At 49.8% G+C, this 20,671-nt stretch overlaps 1 long non-coding RNA gene across 1 annotated transcript in view; it reads left to right on the forward strand.

Annotated features, from left to right (window-relative positions):
• Window positions 1-10,275: 10,275 nt before the first annotated feature.
• The window catches only part of LOC104007359 (uncharacterized), a 56,105-nt gene continuing 45,709 nt past the window's right edge, over window positions 10,276-20,671 (forward strand). Inside the window, exon 1 of the long non-coding RNA XR_681558.4 lies at window positions 10,276-10,818. This is a non-coding gene — a long non-coding RNA (uncharacterized LOC104007359). The remainder of the gene's footprint in view (window positions 10,819-20,671) is intronic.

Genomic DNA, 20,671 nt, shown 5'->3' on the forward strand with positions numbered 1-20,671 from the left:
CTTGGGTCTTGGAGAGATGGGAAGTGGCAGTTGACTCTGGGGCAGCTGTTTAAGTCTGACATAGCAGGAGCCAGAAAAAAAGGTGGCCGTGCATGGGCGGCCATCCTATCTGCCAGTCAGAGACGCTCTGCTGCAAGGGCGGGGAGTCGGGGAGGGTCCCTGGGGCCACCCTACCTTCCCTCGTCCTCCGTTTTACTATAATAACATCTCACCTTCACCAAACACTGACTGGGTCCAGGCGAAGTTCTTTTTTTTTTTTTTTCTTTTTTTGAGATGGAGTCTCACTCTGTCACCCAGGCTGGAGTGCATTGGGGTGATCTCCGTTCACTGCAGCCTCTGCCTCCCAGGTTCAAGCAATTCTCCTGCCTCAGCTACCCGAGTAGCTGGGACCACAGGCGCCCACCACCATGCCCGGCAAATTTTTGTATTTTTAGTTGAGATGGGGGGGGTTTCACCATATTGGCGAGGCTGGTCTCAAACTCCTGACCTCAAATGATCCGCCTGCCTCGGCCTCCCAGAGTGCTGGGATTACAGGCGCAAGCCACCTCGCCTGGCCCAGGCACAGTTCTAATTGCCTTATGTGGATTAACTCACTTAATCCTCGCAACGAGCCTTTGAGGGTAAGCACACATAGCATCCCCCACTTACAGGTGAGGAGACTGAGGCACAGGCACTTAAGTAACATACCCAAGACCACACAGCTAGTTCATGGAAAAACTGGAATTTGAAGCCAGGTAGCTCTGGCTCGAGGACCCCTGAGATCAAAATCACTGTGCTGGAGCGAGCCCCGCTGTGCCAGAGCCAGAGGGAGGAGGGCCTGGCCTGAGCTTCTTTTGGAGAAACTGGGCTAGAACTTAGGCCTCCTGACTCTGGGAAGGGACTCCTACCATAACCTCACAGAGGGTGGCTGAGTGGGAAAGGTGTGGGGTTTTCAATCCTGTCCCAGCCAATTCAGCAGCAGTCTCTAGAATCCTGCTGGGCCCAGAGGGCTGCAAGCTGGAGCCCCTGCCCTGACAGCAATGGGCACTGAGGACGAGGCCAGGGTCACCCATGTTCCCTGGGCCCACCCTTTGTCCTTTCAGTCTTACTAGAAAGAACTGGGGCACAACCCCAGCTTCTCTGTCCTCAGCCTGTGAGCCTGGGGAAGGGGATGGCAGAGTTGACAGTGGCTTATCTAGGTGACATCAGAATTGCAGCCACCTGGGCTTAGGCTTCCCAGACTTGAAGCATCTGCTTGTCTGTGAGTTTTGAAGCCGCCCCAGCCCTGGCCACCCTGCTACCTGTCTCCAGGGTCTTCTTGCCTTGGGAAGTTCAAGGCACCTGGCAATACCTTGCTATGGAATGAGTATCCTGCCTGGAGCCAGAATAGCTGGATAGACATTAGGCTCTGACACCTGCTTGCTAGGTGACCCAGGGCAATTTGCTCAGCATCTCTGAGTCCCTATTTTTCCATCTCTAAAACTGTTTAGCTTTTTAAAGGGCTGTTGTGAGAATTTTCTTTATTTTTATTTTTATGTTTTTTTTGAGATGGAGTCTTGCTTTGTTGCCCAGGCTGGAGTGCAGTGGTGTGGTCTTGGCTCACTGCAACTGCCACCTCCCAGGTTCAAACGATTCTCCTACCTTAGCCTCCCAAGTAGCTGGGATTACAGGCGCCTGCCACCATGCCTGGCTAATTTTTGTATTTTTGGTAGAGATGGGGTTTCACCATGTTGGCCAAGCTGGTCTCGAACTCCTGACCTCAGGTGATCTGCCTGCCTTGGCCTCCCAAAGTGCTGGGATTACAGGCATCAGCCACCATGCCTGGCCTAGTTTGAGAATTTTATGTGATAAATTAAGTCAGAGCTTCTCCAGCTTTTCCACTAAAGCAAAACCTAATGGCAAAAGAGAGTAAGCTGTATCCTGGGTTTTGAGGGTATAGCTTAAAGCAGATAGCCACAAGCTCAGAATTTATTTGAAGTCTTACTGGAGCTTAAAAATTCAGGTGCGTTTTGCATCCTGCTTCATAATGTATCCATGTTGTTTCTTTTAACACAGTGTTTTAAGTTACTTACCATTGGGTAATTTCAATGCCAGCAAGATGGGCCGTGTTTGTCATGTGGCTCTGCATATTCCCTGGCCCACGGGTGGGAGCCCCCAAGGGTTGTGTGTATTCAGTTGAAGAAGCATTCGTGTAAGTAAAAGTGCTCTAGAAAGAACAGAAAAAAAGCGACATAAAGGTCAGAGAGTTTTAATGTGAATGTTGGCAGTAATGGAAACACATCCATCAGTTAGCAAGATGGATGAACGGAAGATGAGAAAGGGAAGGCAAGGGGAGAGGTGGGAATAGAAATGGGATGGGGCGCTGGTCAGGCAGTGAATGCAAATCCCAAATGGGCCAGGCTCGCTCCTAAGCAAAGGGGGAAGATTCAGAAGCGGGGGTGGGTTGAAGCCCAGGACGCTGGTCAGCAGGCACTGGGGCTCCCTGGCTTGTCTGTTATGCCATTAGAGGAAGCCACTGGCTTCTGCTGTTACAGTGGGTCATATACTTACTTACTTTTTTTTTGGCTTAGGGTGGCTTTCCTGCAAGCCTTACCACCACCACCACCACCACCACCACCACCGCCACCGCCACCGCCACCGCCACCGCCACCACCGCCGCCGCCGCCTGCCGCCGCCTGCCGCCGCCTGCCGCCGCCTGCCGCCGCCTGCCGCCGCCGCCTGCCGCCCTCTCCCCCTGATGTCCTTTTTTAGCACCAGGGGTGGTCTCTCTATATTCCTTTCATGGCCATGGGGCTTAGTATGCAAGGTCCCTCCAGCAACCTCCCAAAGTCCTCCTTGCTTGGAGACCCTTTGTGTCAATGCTTACTTGGAGACCCCTCGTGTCAATGCTCACCGGAGGGCTATGGCAATGTCCCATAATTCTTCAGGTGGGTATGCAGATTAGGCTCTGCTGTGACCTGGGCACAGGTGCAAACCTTTAGTCTCCTTTCTGCTCCTTTTGGTATCTTTTTAAAAATTACAAAGCTTCCATGCAGAAATGTGCACACGTCACAATATTACAAAATGTCTGAAAGCAAATATTTCCCAAAGAATTGTGGGAACACAAACAAACACCTTTCTTTCTTTGTTATTTCTGGATGAAAGCAGATAATAAGTTACCCTTTTCACAGTCAATGTTCAGTGAATTTTTGGCTACATTTTTCGGAGCAAATATAAACAGGGTAAGTTAAAGGCATGGATTATTGCAAAATAAAATTGGGATACATGAAGCTTAAAAGTCTTAATTTTAAACTAGTCCTCACAATAGACCAGAACTTGATCCTCTCTAATTCTTTGCAAACAGCGTTTGCATTTTATTATCAAATGTGTCTTATATCAGCGTAGGATGAGATTTGGCTCATGTTTTTGCATAAATATAATAAAAGGAGGCTTCCGAGTGAACATAGATTTGGGAAATAGTGTTTACTTATTTCTCTCAATTCAAAAGAGTGTGAACTGGAAATTTTTTGTTTCAGTAATTTTTTCTTTTGAACACAAAGGCTGTGTATTGTTTCTTTCTACAAAGAACACAAGCCAATCTGGGGACAATTATGGTTTTGTATTTCTCTCTGGGGAGCACAGGCTCATGCTGTGAACTTGCCAATCAGCAAACCAGGCTCCATGCCACCAGATGGGATGTGAACTTGGCATGGGGATGACCAAAGTCCTGGGATCCAGACTCAGGACAGGCAGCTAGCCTCCCCTGGGGCAGGCAGGGACCAGAAGAGCCTCCAGAGGGTCTTGTAGAACAGAGGCAGAGCAGGAGAGGACAGAAAGGACAGGGAGACAACCAAGGTATGAGGTGGGAAGTTCTAACATTCCTGTTTGTGCTATTCCGTCCTTCCAGGAATTACAGGTAGGGGAGATGCTGGTTTTGGGTGAGCTCTGGAATTTCAAAGAGGTTACCTTGGGTCTAGAGCAGATAGGAAACTATAGAGAAGCAGTGAAGGGCCTGGAGTCAGCCAGACCTAAGCCAGACCTGAGTCCTTTCTCTGCTGCTCATGGTAGCTCTTGACCATGGGCACTTGATGTCAACTCTTTGAGCCTCCATTTCCTTGTCCTGTAGAATGGGGTAATAATAGGACTTCAGAGGATTGTTGTGAAGGTTTACTGGAGAAAAGAAAAATGTGTAAGAAACACTTTACTTGGTGCCTGGTCCATATTTGCCAGCTCTTGGTTGTTAGTTCAAGCTGAGCAGAAGCACCCACATGCAGAAGGATTTGACAGTTCTGGACCTGGTCCTCAGTCTACTTTGCATTAGAGTAAATTATGTATGTCTGTCGTGATTATAGTTAGAAGCTCCCAGAGGGTTGGAAACTCCAAGCTCAGATACCTCAAATACTAGGTAATTGTGTTTTGAGTTGCACTAAATTTAATTCCTCCTTTAAACCAGTAATTTCAGCTCCACTGGTTACCTTCCTTTTTTTTTTTTTTTTTTTTTTTTTTGAGATGAAGTCTTGCCCTGTCACCCAGGCTGAAGTGCAATGGTGCAGTCTCGGCTCAATGCAACCTCCGCCTCCTGGGTTCAAACAATTCTGCCTCAGCCTCCTGAGTAGCTTGAATTACAGGCGCCTGCCACCATGCCCAGCTAATTTTTGTGTTTTTAGTAGAGACGGGGTTTCACCATATTGGCCAGGCTGGTCTCGAACTCCTGACCTCGTGATCTGCCTGCCTCGGCTTCCCAAAGTGCTGGGACTACAGGCGTGAACCACAAGCGCCGGGCCCCCTTTTCAGGGTTGTTTCTGGCAGGGGAGGGTCCAGGTTCTTGACCACTTGTTGTCTTTTTAGTACACTCTTCCTGCAATATGCACTCATTGCCACCAGGTGGCAGTAGAGTCCCAGGCCGCTTTGGGGAGCCGGGCCATAGCAAAGAGGATTTCCATCCTTGGGAGACATTTAAAAATGGATTTCTACTTATTAAACCAGTTCAATGAGATTAACCTACTTACCACCCTCAACTTTAAGCATGGCAAGCATCAGAGCAGCTAATGAGACAAAATACAAAGTGTTTGGTACACTCAATTATCTTTTCTGGACTAATCCCTAAAGAGCGTCTAATCCGGTTCTCCCATTCCTTAGGGAAGGCATTCTCTTCTCTCAACACTCAGGTTCACTCCACTTGGTGTCACCACTCCCTGTAGCTTCCTTTTGCTCTGGCGTTTGTTCACTCGTTCAGCCAACCGTGAGGTGCATCTTCTCTGTGTGGACCCCATGCAGGGGAGTGCTCAGCCTGGGGAGGGAAGGGGAAGGGCTATGGAAACAGAGAGGGGGGTCACAAACCCAAGTGCCTTCCATGGCCATGGTGGTAATGGAGATGGGTGAATTGGGTCTGGGTAAGAAGAACAGGGAGTTGGGGAGGGGCAACCTGGAGACTTGGGGCCCCACCTAGAGGGTGGCAGCTGCCACTCAGTTCCACGTGATTGTTGCAAGGTGGGAATGTGGCACAACACTGCCATATCTTCCTATTCTTCAAGATAAATTAAATGTTTAGGTTTTAAATATATAAAAATATATATAAATATATAAAAATATATATATAAATATATATATAAATATAAATATATATATAAATATATATAAATATATAAATATATATAAATATATAAATATATAAATATATAAATATATATAAATATATAAATATATATAAATATATATAAATATATATAAAAATATATATAAATATATATATAAATATATATATAAATATATATAAATATATATATAAATATATATATATAAAACATCTCTTACTTTAAAATTGTGGGCCTGCTTTGGCTCTCGTGCTGTGAGTTTGAGACTCCGAAATAGAGGCTTATGGCACAGTGTGATAGAGTGGTAAAGAAGCTGTGTCCAGAGAACTGTGGGAGCCCAGAGGAGGGAGCCCCAATTCTGTCTGGAGCATTCATTCATTATTCATTCAGTAAATATTTACTGCATTCCTATCGTGTGCAGAATGCCTGGGATTCATAGGCGAACAAGATACACAGAATCCTTACCTCCATGGCGTGCACAGCCCATTAGGGGAGGCAAATATCGAACGCTGAATGATGTTATGTATGATTTGGTTGGATATTGTATAGAATAATCTGAGGGACAAATTTACAGTGCAATGAGCGTCCGCGGGTGGGTCAGGGAGGCCTTCCCTGAGGAAGTGATGTTTGGTCTGAGATCTGAAGGATGAATAGGAGTATAACTTGTCCATTAACCAGGCCAGCCACTGGCCATTTAGTTCCAGAAATGAGCTAAATGCCCACTGGGGAGGGTATAACTCAGAAAGGGCCATGATTTGGAGAAGAAGACACTTGCTGGGAAGGTGTCCCAGATGGTCAAAGTTGGACCCTTTTCCTCCATAGAATGTGCAGGACAGAGCAGAAATCCACTGGGGAAGAGACGAGGGAGCAGAGCAGCTTCCCTGCTTCCTTCCACCCAGAGCATGTGCTGTGAGAGCAGTGGGTGCCCAGGCCAGCAAAGGAGAGGCTTTGGGAGGGTCTGGGGAGAGTGGACAGCTCCTTCAAAGACCAGAGAGAGGGTCTCAGGCTAGCATTTTGGGAAGGAAAATTGGGGCAGAGAATGGAGGTCCCCGGCTCTCAGGCCAACAAGATTCCAAATTCCATCAGAAGGATGAGCAGTGCTCACAGGGGAGCTGAAGGCTGAGGACTCTGGGGCTGAGGAGGCTCCAGGCCCACAGTTACAGCAGGAAGGCTTGGAAGTCAGGTGCACAAAGTTTGACGTATAGGAGAATAAGCTCTCCTGATCTGGTTTTGTATTCTGTTTCCCTGCTGATGAACTGCGTGATCTTAAGCAACTTACTTAAACTCTCTGAGCTTCAGCATTGTCATTTGTGGGATGGACATTTTCTGTCTGCTTTGTGGATGAGGTGATTAAATGGGATTAGGAAGGTAAGGGCCTAGCACTGTGCCTGACTCGCAGTTGATGTTCAATAAATTTGTGTTCCATTCCTCTGTCTCCTGCTCCTCTTCCAAGTAGAATAATTGCTCCCAGGAAACTCCTGTCTTCTGTTGCTCTCACATCCACCAACCCCAGGGCACAGCCCCCAGGACCTCAAAGTCACAGGTCCCCACTCCTGCCTGTGTCTCCTCTCCATCCTCTGCTTCATCCGGGGCTCACCCTGGCCACTCCTTTTGCACATACCTTTTTATAAAATAGACTACACATTCAACAGCAGACACAATCATACGTTTCCAGAATATCCTCTTTGGAACAGAGAAAAATAAGTCATGCTCTCTCCAGTCCTGGATCTCTAAGAGCATGGGTGGGGAAGGAGAGTTGTGCTGAATCCTGGCTCTGACATTCCCCAGTGTGCAACCTTGGGCACCATAATATGCGGAAAGGTGAAACAGTTTACAGATGCTACTGTTTTTATTTTGCAGGATGTTTTCTGATATGAATACTGAGGTCAGGAGGTTTTCCTTAGCACTTATTACTTTTTTCTATTAAGTGGAGGACTTGGGTGGTTTCCACCCACGGACCTGATTGTTGAATGAATTTAACAGTCTCCATCAGTCCGCAAGCAAGCGCACCCTGGTTTTGCCGTCTGCTCAGCTAGTGTGAGGCTCCAGGGTGAGAGGCAGGCAAAGGAGATATTCTTGCTAGAGCCTTCCCTCAAGGAGCCTTCTGGAAGGCAGGCCACAGTTCTAATGCTGGATCCTCTGCTGGTTGGTGGTGGGACCCAAAGCACTTGGCTGCCTGGCCCTGACCCTCACCTTCCTCAGGGAGGACTTCATGTTGTTATAGACATAATGCTCACATTAGGGGCTCAATCAGCCGTTGGCTATTGCTATTACTATTCATATAATGAGATCATGTGTGTGAATCACACGCACATACTTTGTACAGAATAAGGGGTCAATTTGTGGTAGCTATTTATTTATTTATTCCATACCCCTCACTTCTCCCCTTCCTGACCTCAGGTAACCACTAATACACTCTTTATCTTCATGAGATCCCCTTCTTAAGCTGCCACCTATGAGTGAGAACATGTGATATTTGTCTTTCTGTGCCTAATTGATTTCACTTAACATCATGGCCTCCAGTTCCATCCATGTTGCTGCAAACGACAGGATTTTATTCTTTTTTTTATGGCTGAATAATATTCCATGGTGTATGTATTCCACATTCTCTTTATCCATTCATCTCTTGATGGGCACTTAGGTTGATTCTGTCTCTCAGCTACTGTGAAGAGTGCTACAATGAACACAGGAGTGCAGATTATCTCTTTGATGTATTGATTTCCTTTCTTTTGGATCTATACCCAGTAGTGGGCTTGCTGATCATATGGTGGTTCTATTTTGAGTTTTTTGAGGAACCTCCATACTGTGCTGCATAGTGGCTGTACTAATTTGCATTCCCACCAACATCTAGTGATAGCTATTTATAATAATCATGCCATAATCATAATAAATAATGTACTCAAAGTCCTTGGTGGGCACAGAATGGGTCCTCAGTAAAGATTCTTAAGAAAAATCCAGGGTGATTCTGAGTGTAGAGCCCTTGCTACAGTGCCTGTGCCTGCTGGTGGTGAGTGCATGGTGGTATCAATACTGATGATCATGAAATGAGACCAAGTTTGTAAAGCACTTCCCACAGGGTGGGGCACATGCTGGGTACTTGGTGCATGTTTCTTTCCATCTCCCTCCAGCACCAGGGGCGCATTCCTCAGACCAGAAAACTGCAGAGCCCTAGGCTGCGGCGTCCCTTTTAGTAACTCCTGGGCACAAGGCAGCCACCCTTCTCCTGCATCCTGGCTGTCTCCATGTCTGGCTCTTCTGGCCTTGGCAGACTCTAGGCTGGTCAGGCAGCTTGAGCACTACCAGTACCTCTGTGGGCTGCCCCAGGGTTGCCCTACTTCTCCCACCCCGTGGCCATCCTCAGATGGACATGACTCTTGTAGGCTTTAGTGTCAACCCGGAACTGAGTGCCCCTTCTGAGAGGGGGATCTTGAGATCCTCTGGAGCCCTGACTCTGCACCCAGAATCTAGTCTGGAAGGAGAGGATCTCTGGGCACTGATGCCCCCTTCCTCATTCCCAATCCCCAGTTCAGGGTGCATCCCCAGCCTCCCAGGAACCTCCTAGGTGTTGGGACAACCTTGGCGTGAACTATGAGGACCTAAGGGCCTGTGCTTAGGGCCACACCCACATTTTCAGGAGGCCCTGGGGACTGCAAGAAAATAATCACTCGTGGGGCCTGGGGAAGCTGGTTTTGTCAGTTAGACTCATTCTGTCCCTCTTCAGGTAGACACGTGAATGATCACATACATGCCACACACATACCCTCTCTATCATGTGCACAGGAATGTATGCCCAGGTCTTTCCCTAGACACGCCCCACATACCCAGGCCCTCACCCAGGCACACACACACACACCCAGGCCCTTACCCAGGGACACACACACCCCCCCCAGGCCCTCATCCAGGGATATACACATACCCAGGACCTCACCCAGAGACACACACACGTATACCCAGAGACACACGCACACCCAGGCCCTCACCCAGGGACACACGCACACACCCAGAGGCACACACACCCAGGCCCTCACCCAGGGACACACACACACCCAGGCCCTCGCCCAGGGACACACGCACACACCCAGAGGCACACACACCCAGGCCCTCACCCAGGGACACACACACACCCAGGCCCTCGCCCAGGGACACACACACACCTAGACACACATACACCCAGGCCCTCACCCAGACACCTACACACGCACACCCCCACAGACAGGCACACACACTCACTCAGGCCCTCACCCAGGGACACACACACACCCAGGCCCTCACCCAGGGACACACACACACCCAGGCCCTCACCCAGGGACACACACACACCTAGACACACATACACCCAGGCCCTCACCCAGACACATACACACGCACACCCCCAACAGACAGGCACACACACTCACTCAGGCCCTCACCCAGGGACACACACACACCTAGACACACATACACCCAGGCCCTCACCCAGACCCATACACACGCACACCCCCAACAGACAGGCACACACACACTCAGGCACACCCACACACACTTGGGCCCTCAGCCAGGGACACACACACACCCAGAGACACACACCTAGACCCTTATGCAAGCACGCACACACTTACACACCTCTACTCTTACACACTTGTAGAAGCTCCAGGATCCTGAACACGTACGTATCTGAACCCCACCACCCCGCACTTATCTCCTCACACACTGTAGATATTAACATCCCCCTCCTGCCCTGGCTCACAGACACACACGTGCACTCACACATATGAGCACACGTGGACACCTCTACACCCTCCCAGACGCCCCCACACCATCCTGAAGCACAGGCACATGAAGGTACACCCCCACACGCCTGTGTGAACCCACACACTCCTCCCGTACCCACACACCATGGGCACACCCCTCCTCCCAGCAGCAGCTCTGGACCTGCCTGTGCCCACCCCCGCCGTCGTCCCCCGTAAATGTGCAGCCATCCCGCGTCCCCGCGCTGCCGCAGCCCCTCACTCGGGGCCCTCAAAGAGCACGCTTATAAAAACATTCTTCCCGTGATGGAGTGCTTCCTTTGGGCTTCTTCGGCTGGTAACAGATTAAAGGCGAACAGGCATTTGTCATGGGGAAGTGTACCCAGTTGTGCTGGAAAATGGACTTTTCGATGAGCGTGAGAGCTTGAACCTGTCACAGAGGGGAGAGCCTGTGTTATTGCAGCCTGCCGGGCCGCGGTGGCCGCTGCGGCTTATCGGCTGTGGCAGGCATCACCTACGACTGAAAGGATCCCATTACGGTAAGTAATGGCTTAATCACAGCCAGTTTGTAATGGAGATGACCTCTCCGCGTCCCGCTGGCCTTTTCGGATGGATTGCATCTCTCCACACCGTGACTAACAGCACTCCGTTCTGCTCTCCTGAGAAAGGGCCACGGGGCTCAGCCGGACACGACGCAGACGGCTCCGGGGAGGCTGCAGAGAGGGGGGAGCGAGGGCAAGGGCACCGGGAGGAGGAAGGGCCCGGGCCCTGGGCACCACCGCGCCCAATGTCTCACACAGGCGGGAAGCTGAGACGGGGAGAGGGCACGATGCCACACGCGGCCCCCGTCTTTTCAAGAGTGATAGTGACAGTGAGAGCTGCCATTGGATAGGTGCCAAGAGAGTGTCTGTGTTTCCCAGGCTTTATCTTGCTCCAGTCACGAGAAGTAGAATATTACCATCACCTCTTTACAGATGAGGAAACGGAGGCTCAGGAAGAACAAGTGACTAGTGCAGGATCACAAAACAGACAAATAACGGAACTGGGGCTCAGGTTGGGGCTGGGCATCCTTGGAGCCAAGGTTCTTGGCCATTGTATCTGGAGAGAATCCATTCTGCTTTTGGGTGGGGGACCTCTCGCCACCTTCCTTCTTCAGCAGGGCTGTAGCTGAACTTTCCTTGTCGGTGTGCTCTTGTACAGGGAAGCTTCACTTTCTGCCTGTTTATTTGTGTGTGTGCCACATGTTTGAGTATCCCTCTGTAGCTGGCCATTGGTGGGGGTTGAAGGCCACTGCAGCCTCAGCCCAAGATCAGGAGGTCAGGAGCTCCATGGTGAGCACAGGAAGTCTGTCTTTGGATATCGCTAGACCGTGTGTCCCAGGGGTTGACTTGGGGGGATCCTGGAACTCGTTAACGGCCCCATCCTCTTTCCTCCACTAAGTCCTGCTCCTGCCACTGTAGCAACGATGCACCAGGGCACCAGGCAAAACATCTGGAGACTTAGTGGAAGAGCAAAAGGACTCTCTTCTTTCCTGTTTTGTTCATTTCTTCAGAATCATGTTTAGCTCCTGAAGAAGAGGGTGGAGCTTAGAAAGATTTGGAGCTGAGTCCAGGCTCCACCAGTGGTCAGCAGCATGACCTTGAACAAGTCCTGCACCTCCTTGAGGCTTGACTTCCTCACTTGCACAATTCCTAAACCAACTTGTAGAGACATGAGGCTTAGATGCCATCGTGTGTGTGAAGTATCTGAAAGTGAACCTGCTACCTGGTTGAGACCAAGGTGAAACACCTTTACCAAAGCTTGCTGGAGAGAGGACAGGAAGCAGTGGAGTTGGGTCCCAGGCATGTGGTCTATATGTGGTCTTGATACTCTACCACAGAAGATGGTAACCACAATGGTAATTAACATTTGATGAGACCTCACTGTGGAACAAACACTAGTGCTTCCCATGGATTTCTCATTTAATTCTCCTGAAACTCTGGGTGATAATGAACATTATTATGATTCCCATTTTATGGATGAGTCAAATAAGATCAAAGATCCTGCCAATGTCACATAGTTAGGAAACGGAGCTCCCGGATACAAACCCAGGCTGTCTGGCTAAGTGTCAGTGCGTTTACTACTGCGCTTACCTGTGTTTGGGATTATTCAGAAAATCCCAAAGTTCTGCTCCCTTTGCTTTTGGAATACAATGCGAGCACTTCTCCCATTGCCTATGAACTCCAGTGTGTCCCACATTCCAGTCCAGGGCAGGAGCAGGAGACTGGGCGCAGCTGGAGGGACAGGGCTGAACCCAAGCTGTGTTCAGGAAGGCACTGGGCCACAGAGAAGAAGGAACAATGGTGGGATACCCTGACTCTAAGGCAGAAAGCAGAGAGAGCTGGGCTCGGAAATTCATGAAATTGTGTCTGGACATGGGGTCTGCAGAGAGCACTTTGTTTTGCAGACTGATTTTTGCCGCTATGCTTATCTGCAAGGCTTCCTGAGACAAGGCTGCTGCCCTGTGACAGGAGGGAAGTGGCTGCTGAGTTTCATTTACTTAGCAATATCTATTCAACGAATATTTATTAAGGGCCTACTATGTACCAGGCACCGGGCCAAGCAGCCATTGAGTTTCCTTTGCTTAACAACATTTATTCAATAAATATTTATTAAGTGCCCACTCTGTACTGGGCCAGGCACTAGGGATTCAGTGGTGAGAAAGACAGACACAATTCCTTCCTACCTGGAGGCTGGCCAAGGAGATGCAAAGAAATCCCAGCTCAGCACCCTCGGAAGCATTTATCAAGGACGTACTCTATGCCAAAGACTGGTACATCACCCTATGTCATCCTTCATAACAACTCTATAAAGAAGTACTACCGTGATGTCCATTTTTTCAAATGAGAAAGCTGAGTTGCAGAGAGCTTTAGTGACTTGCCCGGGGTTGCACAGCTGAGAAGTGACAGAACTGAGCCTTAAACCCAGCTCTGCTGAAAGCCTATATTTTAACAAATGTGACTCTGCTATCTTGTCTACTGGCAATATCCCTGCAGATCTGAGACCTTCATGGGATATGGAGTGGAGGAGGGGGACAGGGCTCTGCTTTCTTCACCTGGAAGGCTGCTTTCTTACTTCTCTTCCTCACACCCCTCCTCCAACCCAGCTTTCCCCAACCCCCAATGCCTAGGCCTTGCCTTCTCTGCAGTTGGGGAGAGCTTATTCTCATGCTAATTGCAAAACTAATTGTTCTTATTGCAAAATCCATTATATAGTATATTTATATTGCAGATAATGAGCTGTTTGGATTAAATAGCTCACTAAAAGTCAATAAAAAGAAATTTGCTTCCCTGTTCCTCCCCTCATTTTTCACCAGCACCGTTAACACAGCCGTCGTTCTCCCTGAAGGCTGGAATTCATTAAAGCGCCTGGAGCTGCAAGGGGGTGTCGCTGTGTGGTTTTTCCCTTTCCCTTTGAAAAGGCCTTTGGAGGAGAGAGTTGGAAGACAAGAAGCAGGTTCTTTCCCCTGGTTTTAGTGATGCAGGGGTGACTAACCAAGTAGAGTGCATCTTAATTTCTAGCAGAATCGAAGAACATGATTTCTCCAGAACAAAAGCCAGAGCTCAGGGGGTGGGGGCATGTGATGGGGGAGTGGGCGTGGACCCAGGAGTGAACTGACAGCCACTGCCACCCTCAAAGGAGGGGAGAAATATCCAAGGTCCTCGGCGCTGAGCTCTTTGCCCCCAAAGGGCTTGGGGACTGGAATGAGGCAGGGAGATGACAACCCCAGGACATGCTCTGGGAGAGTGAATATCAGATTTGAAGCTAAGGGTCTGGACTTCCAGGTTCTGGCCCTTTCCAGCATCTCTTATGGGCTCCTAGAATTTTCCTGGTCTACCCATTTCTCTGGTCTTGATTCTAAACCTGAAGGTGGTTTGTGCAAGCTGAGACCTACCAGGAAGAGGGCTGGTCTGTGAAGTTCTGGGTTTATTGGCACAGGTCTTCTGGAATTACTGTTTTATTTCATAGAGTGTGGATTTTTCAGGAGGAGCTGACATTAAGACTTGAACCCATATCTGTGCACTTGAGCTTCCATGGCACTGCTCTGTGTAATCAAAGTGGGGCTGAGAAGAGGGGCTGTTTCTTATTTTTTTTCTTAGGAGCCAGTCTCGTGTTTGGTCTAATAAAATGGCATGATCAGAGTGTTAAGATGACCTGGATGGGGGCCACCAGCTTTGTCAAACCTACAGTGATTAGCCTTTTCTCAGCCATTCATTCATTCATTCATTCATTCATTCCATCCATCAGTAATATGTATTGAGTGCCCATGAGGGTCAATGTGGTGTGTTAGCCCCTAGTGATGACTCTGAATAAAATCAGGCGAGGTCTTTTCTCTGTCTCATGGAATTGTGGGGGCAGATACTAGCCAGATAGTCACACAGATGAGTGACTAATTAAAACCAAAGCATGTGCTTTGAAGGAAAGGAGAACACTTCTAAGAAAGTAATCCTAGGAAGACCTAACCTGGATGGTGGGGCCAGAGAAAGCTTCCTGAAGGCTGTGCTAGGTGGACTGAGCTCTGCGGGCGTGAATTCCTCAGACAATGAGGGAGGAGGAGAACATTTGAGCAAAAGTCCACCCCAGAGAGAGAGCAAGGGGCAGTAATGGGACAGCAAAGAGGGTCAGTAGGACAAGACTGGCATCCCAGCACATGTGAAGCAGTTAAGGAGTTTAATTCTTTACTGTGGAAGCAATGGTAAAACTTTGAAGGGTTTAAGGCAGAGGAGTGGTGTGATTTGTGCTTTAAAAAGTTTTCTCTGGTTTCCAGTGACATATCAGAGGTAGCATTGGGAGCATTAAGCTGCAAAGAAGGGTGGAGGAGCCTATGGAGAGAGGGGAGAGGAGAGAGGAGGAAGGGAGGGAGGGAGGGGGAGAGAGAGAGAGGGAGAGAAAGAGAGATGGAGAGAGAGAGAGAGAGAGATAGAAAGAGAGAGAGAGGAGGAAGGACCTCGGTAAGGATGGAGAAGAGGCAATTTGCCCAGAGAAAATCAAAGTTGTATTAGAAAGAGGAGAGAGATGCTGGCCATCTTCCCATTCAGTGCAGTACCGAGCAGATCCTAATTTGGGGGGCTGATTTTAAACTCTCAGATGACAGTGATGTGGTACCTCACTCCAGCGGAGAGTTCCTCAAACCATTCATGGAAACTTTGGGAGCCTTGGTTACATCCCCAGGGATGCTCAGCTTAGTGCTTGGAGAGCTGGCAAAGTCATTGTAGAGCTGTCTCATGGGAGCAAGGCAAACAAAGAGATGCTGGGTCATTACTGCATGAATGCCCTGGACTTGTGGAAGGGAGAAGCCTTGGCATTCGCCAGCCTGGAGCAGGGGCTTCGGGAACCTCCAGATGGAACAGACAGGCTAGTGGCAAAAGGAAGGCAGCCTGAGAAGGTCTCACTCCAGGCGGCTGTAATGGCTGTAATCTACAGCCATCTTTACTTAAGGACTTCAAAGGGAGATGAGAAGAGCGAGAGAGGCAGTTAGATGCTGAAGCAGCTTGAATGTGACGGAGATCAAAGGCAATGGAAGGTGGTTCTGTGCATTTCCCCAACCCCCTGCCCCAGCCTAAGCATCCACAGAGATGCTGGGATGGAGGGATCCCTAGGAAGGAAAAAGAGGCACCAGGAAACTTGAATCCAGCAGAAGGGGCACAAGAAGCCCCCCATAGACCAGACAGCCCCTCCTGGGTGGGGGTCTGAGGAGCTTAGGGTTCCTACATTCTGGGGCCCCCTCTTCCAGGCAAATAATCAAGGACTCCTAGGAGGAAATAATGACCCCTTTGAGCCACAGTGGTGTCCCCTGTGTGGGTTTGTGCGTGCCCCTAGATTCCCCTCCAGTCCTTCAGAAAGTTATGAAGTTGTCGTGGCAGTTGGTATGTGGCATGTAAGTGGGGAACCAAACCGACATGGTCAGGAAGGGCTGGTTATTTTTGCTGCATCTCTGGGGTGGGTTAAGAGATGGAGGTTGTTTGGGGGTTGCTCCCCTCTGCTTGGCAGGCTTGGGATCCATTGTTCTTGGGAATAGGGGCATGGACCAGATGGCCCCTTATTGTAAGATTTTCTTCCTAGGTCTTTTTAAAAATTTATTTATATTTTGTGTAGAGACAGAGTCTCACTATGTTGCCCAGGCTGGTCTCAAACTCCTGAGCTCAAGTGATCCTCCCACCTTGTCCTCCCAAAGTTCTGGGATTATAGGCATGAGCCACTGTGCCTGGCCTCTTCTTAAGTCTTGATGGTGCCCCTGGATCTGGGCAGGAGTCATTGCCTGTTGACCCTGCAGCCAGCAGTGACCTGTTCCTATTTTGAGTCATTTCTCTGCTCTTAGATCTAGCTCTTCTGTGAGTGCCTGGGTCTCCATGGACAGCAAGCTCCATGAGGCAGAGTCCCTGGAAGAGGCACTGACCATCCTTTTGGACACAGCTCGGAGCCAATAATAAGAGTTTGAGTGAATAAGTGAATGAGTAATGACTGACATTTTGATTGTGCTATGACAGGTGCAGTTCAGGAGAAGCTCCCTTCTGGGAGTAGGTAGGGATCTGGGTACCTAGGTTTCTGGGCTTTGGGGAGGGTGAGACATTTAAAGGGTTTAGTTTCTAATAACCAGAATCCAGGATGGAGGCTTGGAGGAAGGTCAAGGGCTAGGTTTCTGGCAGCGCAAGGTAAAAACTCCATGTTTATGCAGATGACTGGGATAGGGAGTATAGGGGAACTTGTGGGAAAGGTGGGCTTAGGAGAGTGAACAGGGCAGAAGCTGAGAGTCTTCAAGTGCTATTGAGGCAGAAGGGGGCAGCTCAGGATAACTCCAAAGGCTTCAGTGAACACAGGGCACTCACATAGCCTGTGGGTCTGGAGGCTGGAGGACTGTGTGTGTGTGCGTGTGTGTGTGTGTGTGTGTGATAACAGCTCTGAACTTCGGAGAAATGCATGAAGGTTCTGGGCCTGGGACCCCAAGAGGTATTTGTGGGGGTCTTTGGGAGATGCTGTGAGAACTTGGAGTAGAGGGCATGGTCCCACAAGGTGAGGAGGTGCCTCGGGGTGCCTGGAGTTCCAGGTAGGGCAGACAGGGCCTCTGGGAGGGCAGATGCAGGGGCCTCTGGGATGTTGGGGGAAGGGGCATTCCTTCGAGCTCTATCTTCCCAGCACTAATTGGAGTGGCTGGCCAGGGAAAGGCTGGGCTTAGGGCTTTTCCCCCTTCAGTTGGGATGTAAGAGACTTTCCTCCTCAGCCTCTGCATACTATAGAAAGCAACTCACAGAGCACATGTGAAACCATGTATACCCAACTGGTAAGGCCAGCAGAGGTAACTGGGGGAACCCACCCTCAGCTCACCTTGGCCTTCCCCTCAGCCATTCACCTGCAATGTGGGGGACCCAACACAAGAAATAGATGAACAGGCATCTGCCTTATGGGGCATGGGGCTGAACTCACTGGGGTGGGAGAGGGGCCCCTGGGGAGGAGAAGCTCAGGGCCTGGTAGAGCTGGACCTCAGGGAGGGTCTGAGAAGTGGTTTTTCTCCCCTGAGAAAAAGAAGTGAGTGCTCAGAGCCCTGACCTCAGTCCTGGAGGAGCTCACAGCTCCGTAAGGAAGACAGATGGGAGCTTGGGAATAAGGTGAGCAAGTAAAGGCAATGAGAGCAGATTTGTGAGAGTGTGTGTGTCACAGCAAGTGTGCACCTTTGTGTGTGTATGAGTAAGTGTGCACCTTTGTGTGTGAGTTCCGGGCACGGTGGCTCACGCCTGTAATCCCAGCACTTTGGGAGGCCGAGGCAGGCAGATCACGAGGTCAGATAAAGATCCTGGCTAACACGGTGAAACCCCGTCTCCACTAAAAATACAAAAAATTAGCCGGGCGCGGTGGTGGGCGCCCGTAGTCCCAGCTACTCAGGAGGCTGAGGCAGGAGAATGGTGTGAACCTGGGAGGTGGAGCTTGCAGCGAGCTGAGATAACGCCACTGCACTCTGGCCTGGGCGAAAGAGCGAGACTCTGTATCAAAAAAAAAAAAAAAAAAAGTGAGTTCCTCAGTGTGTAAGAGTAAGTATATGCCTCTAAGTGTGCAGCTCTGTGTGTGTATAAGAGTAAGTGTGCACTCTCACTTACTCTGTGTAGAGGAGTATGTGTGTACTTTGCTGTGTGTGTCAGAGTCAGTGTACACCTGCACGCCGGCCCGTGTGCATGTGTGTGTATCCTAGGTGGGGTGACAGGGAAGATGTGAAGGAAGATTCGGTGCAGAGTATGTGTTTGTGTATTTGAGGGTTTTTGTGATGCACAAACGTGCATGAAGTGTCTGTGAATGTGTCTGGGATGCTTGGGGTGTGTGTGTTTGTGTGTGTGTGGGTCCCTGCTGCATGGTCCAAGGGCCGTGTGAGTTGTGCTTCTTTGGTGTGAACAGGGAAACCTGGGTAGGGAAGGAGTATGTGGGTGTGTGTGTGCGTGTGTGTGTGTGTGTGAGAGAGAGACAGTGCGCGCGAGTGTGCCAAGTGGCAGGAATGACAAATGATTAATCTATAGAAATCTATATTCTATTCTTCCATGCATCCACTCCACCCTTCTCACGCGCCCATGCATCACCTCCGGAAATCTATCACCCGACTCCCAGCCAAGGACAGGCTGCGAGGAGCGAGTGCCTGCCTTATTGATGGACTTGCCTGGTGCTTTTTACACATTTGGATACGTGGAGAAGGAAAGCTCACTCTGGCTGTGTCGTTCATGCTCTTATTCACTTATTCATTCATTCAGTCAGTCATTCATCCAGCAAATAGTTCTGGAGTGCCTACTGTGTGCCAGGAATGGTCCTGGGTGCTCAGGGTGTGATGATGAATGAGGCATTTCTGGCATTAAGGGCCAGTGGGGGTCCCAGACAGCACATAGGCCACTTTGGTAGAATGTGCAGGGGGCTCTGGAATAATACAGGGGGTTTGGAAATTAACCTCGGGGCAGGGGGTGGTTCACAGAGGCTCCTGAAGGAGGTGACATCTACGGGAGCTCTGAAGGGTGATACAACCAAAGGGTAGGGAGAGGAGAGGGTGCACCAGGCAAAGAGATTAGCATCTGCAAAGGCCCAGAAGCAAAGAGAGCTTGCCTCTTGGGAAAAGCTCAGAGTGAGTCAGATGGCTGGGTTTGGAGTGTGAGGAAGAAGTGGTAAGAGATGATGCTACAGAGGTGGCTGGTGACTGAGGGGCATCCAGTACCCTGTGAAGGAAGCTGGATTTCATCCCAAGGGGAGCCACTGAAGGGTCTAAGCAGGCATCATGTGGTGTTGCATTTTAGAATGTGACCTCTGGCTGATGGTGGGGAGGCTGGACTGGAGGCAGGGAGGCCAGTTAGGAGGCTGTCATGGCAATGCCAGGGAGGTTAATGGTGGCTTGGATTCCAGTGGTGGCAATGGGGGTGGAGAGGTATGGCAGAGTCCAGAGGTATTTTGGAGGTGGAACTAAGGGCTTGGTGATGGAGGGGTGTTGGCATGAGAGAGTGGCAAGCATGACCCTAGGTTTTGGGGCAAGTCACTCGACCTTGCTGAGCCTCCATTTCCCCATCTCTAAAATGGGGAGAACAATTCCTGCTTCTTAGGGTTGCTGTGAGGCCGTTTGGTTCGCACTCAATGGACCACTGTTGGAATCCACCTTGGAACGGAACATCTAATCTTCCCTGTTTGGTTCATACTCAATGGACCACCATTGGAATCCACCTTGGAACAAAACATCTAATCTTCCCCTCCCATTACATGAGCCACCTCCAGGTCTGCTCTTCTCCAGAAAGGTTTGGGCTGATCTACCCCCCAGTGGCTGTTTCTTAAACCACACTTTGGGCAACCCCTGGACTGTGGTGCTAGTCCCAAAAGCCCACTGCTTTGAACCCCTGAGGGAGACTTGGAGGTTGTCCAAGCCCAGCTTCCTGTTCCAAGATGGGCAGCCAGGCACTCAGAGAAGGAGAGGACCTTCTCAAGGTCGCCCAGCGTGCCATTTAAACTTGCTGGTGTTCAAGAAGCCACAGGCCATCCTCAGGCAGGCTGACCCCCTAAAGGTCATTATGTCCCACCTCCTGCCTTCAGACCCAAAGTATCTCCGACCAGCAGGTGGCCTGCCTGTTCTTGGAGGTTGCTAGGGAGCTGAGCTTCCTTGGCCGAGGCATGTGATTCCTGGCTGTCTTCAGGGAAAGGGCACTGGCCAAAGTCCCAAGGAGGCTCCCAGAGTGGCTCATTTTTCAACTCATCCTTGTGGGGTGCGAGGAGACGTCCAGACACAAGTGTTTACTTCAACTCCCAGGGCAGCCAGACAACTTCTGATCTTGGAAGCCTCCTTGCTTCAATCTATTGCTTCTGTACATTTGGATAATGTTCCATTTTGCAAAACAACAAGTTCTC

This window comes from Pan troglodytes, chromosome 1 (genome assembly GCF_028858775.2).
Source record: "Pan troglodytes isolate AG18354 chromosome 1, NHGRI_mPanTro3-v2.0_pri, whole genome shotgun sequence".
NCBI lineage: Eukaryota > Metazoa > Chordata > Mammalia > Primates > Hominidae > Pan > Pan troglodytes.